Below are 4,041 nucleotides of genomic sequence, written 5' to 3'. Positions count from 1 at the left end.
TCCATTCAGATGTGTGGGGACCGACACAGAACATGAGCATCGGAGGACGTCGTTACTTTGTAACCTTCATCGATGATTACACTCGGCACACTTGGGCATGCTTGATTGCGAAGAAGAGCGAAGTCTTTGCCTGCTTCCTGAAGGTGAAGAGCCTTGCCGAACGGGAAACCGGTAGAAAAATAAAGTGCCGAATGGGAAATCGACCAGTTCTCGAGTTATCTGTAGAAGGAAGGAATTGTCTTGTAGATACACATCGAAGTAGAACGGTGTGGCCAAGCGGAAGAATCAGATTATAGAGGAGGCAGCAAGGGCAATGCTTGAGGAGAAGCATATGCCAAAGTTTTACTAGGCCGAAGCGGTCTGGACAGTCATGCACCTGCAGAATTGGACATCTGCAAATGGAGTGTCACCACATGAACTCCACTTCAGAAAGAAACCGAATCTGGCACACTTGAGGGTGGTCGGCAACATTGCCTATGTGCATGTGCCGAAGGAGAAACGGAGGAAGCTGGACGCAAAAGCCGAGAAGTGCACTCTTGTTGGCTACTCAGACGAGCAGAAGGGTTATAACTGTTATAACCCTTGAACCAAACAAGTCCGGGTTAGTCAAGATGTCATGTTCGATGAGTCAGCATCATGGTACTTGCCCTCGTCTCTGATGCCCGATAACTCCATTCTGATGTCTGAGGATGACATTAGTGAAGTCGGAATGCCTCCGGACAAAGAACAAATCAGAGCTCAAGAAGAGAGTCTGATCTCATTCCGGCTGAGTGGGCCGAATGAGCGAGTGGGTCGAATGATGAGCCGGTGAGTAGTGGAGACTTAGTTGTGCACTCCCAATGTAAGGAACCGAGGAGACGATTCACCCGTACAGAAAAGGGGAAGAAGAAGATGTCGAAATACAACACTGGTAGGAAAGAGTCAGATTGGAGCGAATCCGACTCCGGAAAGCATTGAGACGGACCTCTAGAGAAGAGGTCGGAGTCGTCCAAAAGGGCCATCAAATCGGTAGAGCAGAAATTGCACCGATCTATCTGCCAGAAGCACCCCGTAGTTCAATACGAATACAATGACTACATGGTGCATCACTATGCGTACGTGAACCAGAGAGCTATGCAGAAGTGGCAAAGGACGCAAATTGGTGTGCCGCTATGGAGGAAGAGATGCACGCTCTCACGGAGAATGACACATGGGATCTGGTTGACGTTTTGAAGGGAGTGAAGTCGATCGGATGTAGGTGGGTGTACAAGGTCAAGTACAACACCAACGGCTCTGTCAACTGGTACAAGGCCTAGTTAGTGGCAAAAGGCTATGCGCAACAACACGACATCAACTACAATGAGACCTTTGCGCTAGTCGCGAAGATGACGACCGTACGTGTCCTGCTAGCGGTAGTTGTGGCAAAAGGGGTGGCACTTACATCAAGAATGCATTCCTGTAAGGTGAGTTTGAGGACTAGGTGTACATGGTACAACCCCCTAGATTTTTGTCCGAAGTGAACAAGTCGGTTTTTTGCCGGCTGAAGAAGTCCCTCTACGAACTAAAGCAAGCGTCGCGTTTCGGGAACACGAAGATCATGCAACAACTGCATCGGATGGGCTTTTCCATGTCGAAATCAGCCTCTTCATTGTTCATTCGGCAAGGTTGGAATGGGCTGGTTACTATTTTACTTTACGTTGATGATTTAGTCATCGCCGCGGCCGACCACGAAAAAATCGACCACGTCACATCCAAACTAACGGCATCATTTGACATGACAGATTTGGGGGACCTTCAATACTTCCTTGGGATCGAAGTGATCCGCACCCTTGAGGGCATACTGATCATCCAGCAACATTATGTGCTAAGTATGCTTTTCAAGTTCGGAATGACGGAGTGCAAATCTGTCTCAACGCCTCTGGATAGAAATGTGAAGCTTCGCCGGGACTCCGGAACGGAATGCGCCCCGAAACTGTTCCGATAGATAGTCGGAAGCCTTATCTACTTGAGCATCACCTGGCCGGATCTCAGCTATCCGGTCGGCTTGATTAGTCAATCCATGGCACATCCGACTGTGGTGCATCTTCAGTGCACACAACGAATACTCAAGTATGTCAGCAACACCAAGGACCGAGGGTTTTGCTATATCGGGCCGGTGTAGCCGGACGGTTATTCAGCTATATAGATGTTGATTGGGTCAAAAATGTTGGCGATCACAAGTCAACATCTGGATTCACGTTTTCACTTGGAAGCGCCGGGATCGCTTGGAGCAGCAAAATGCAATCGACAATGACACTGTCGAGCACCATCTGGCTCAAGAGGCTACTGAAGGATCTGTAGTTGGAGGTGTCCGATCCAACGACGATCTACTGTTGTCATGCTATGACAAGACTCGAACCCATGACCTTATGTTACATGGGTTGAGCTCTTGACCATTACACTATGTATTGTAATACATAGGATATTATTTTTATTTAAGTTTTACTATAGAAAACTAATGTATATTTCAGATTTCTCTGGAACATTCTAGAAGCTTCAGGACTACTCCTGAGAACACTATAAAAGGAGGCACAAGGCATTATTTCAAACTAAATCGGTTCAACGCCAGTCTTAATAAGCCTCCTAGCCTTCCTTGTATATTCTTCTCACATAATATATCGTTGTCATCATCATTTTCTCTCCCTCGATCTCTCACTCTCTCCCTCTCCTTCTCTCATGTGTTCTACACCCTCTATTCCTCTTAGTATTAATATTCATCTCTTAGTACTAATTTCTTCTCTATTTCAGTACTATTCCTGCCTCTGTAACTGTGAGAGAGAGTGAGAGAGAGAGAGAGAGTAGTAATTCTATAACCGTGGCCCGTCTATCTGATGAAGAAGAACTCAAGATCGTTGCCTTTGAGTGCCTTATTGTATATTCCTCCTACTATATAGTGATCTGTTTGGAGTTTTTGGACTCGACGTGGTTTTTCACCTTTTCAGGTTTTCCACGTTAAATATTTTGTGTCTCTGTTTCGTTTCCTATTTTTTGTCTGTGCACTATCATTATAGATTCTTTGTACCCGAACATATAAACGAGGAACCAGTTGTGGCCGATCACGATCCTAACACCCCTTGGCTTGGACAAGTTGTGGCAATTTTCGAGCATGCTTGGCTTGCAGCACCTTGACGTGCCGAACTTGAGGGGGAGAAATAGAGAAAGGAGTGGAAGAGACCGGAAAGCCGAGTCAGATGAGGAGTTCGACTTTGGGTCGGCTAAGGAACCCAGAAACAGATACAGGGGGAGCCGAAGGGGCAAGCAAACGGGCCTGGAGGATGAGGACGAATTGGAGACAACCAATTCGGACAAGAACTGAAACGAATTAGGGAGGTACCCGATTCGAAAGAGGTGATTGACTCGAAGGAGCCGGAGCAACAAAAGGCCAAACGGACACGAAAGCAACGGAAGTCGACATCGACACGGAGGAACCGATAGGTCGAGAAGTGTCGAAGTCACAATAGCAAAGGAGTTGAGATGGGCCTTATGAGTAGACAAGCCGACCTGAAGAGTCAAGGTACGCAGAACTGAACGGGTCGTGGAAAGTGGAACCAAACAAGTTGAGGAGTGCGAGCAAGGCAAGAAGACACGAGGAGGAGCCGGAGGGAAGGACCAGCACACACGGATACAACAATCTGACCTCAAGTTGAGCTTGAGGGGGAGAGTTGAGCGAGCAAGCTCAACATGATCTAGATTAGCTGAATAAGCCAAGAGCCAAATCAGTGTCCAAAACGGAGAGCCGTATCGGTGTCCGGATCTAAGTGTAACCGATAGGTCGTTAGAGGCCTACAATCCTAGCCTAGTACATAGGCATACTTTTGGGAGTCAGTGTTAATCACTCAGTACGAGCATTGAAGTACTTGTAAGTACTTCTGTCAGTCCTTTTAAGGACTTGTATAAAAGTGCTCTCTGAGTATATTGTATGTATAGAGCGTTCATTATTTTGAAATCAAGGTTTGGTTGTCTTGCTCTCTCTGTCTCTCTCTCACCTACCTACTCTGTGTTTCTGTTGCAAGCCGATTGAGG

Source organism: Azolla caroliniana, unplaced genomic scaffold, assembly GCF_043228905.1.
Source record: "Azolla caroliniana isolate FFs.n. ecotype wild unplaced genomic scaffold, voAzoCaro1.0.p SCAF_14, whole genome shotgun sequence".
NCBI lineage: Eukaryota > Viridiplantae > Streptophyta > Polypodiopsida > Salviniales > Salviniaceae > Azolla > Azolla caroliniana.
This window is presented reverse-complemented; position numbering follows the sequence as displayed.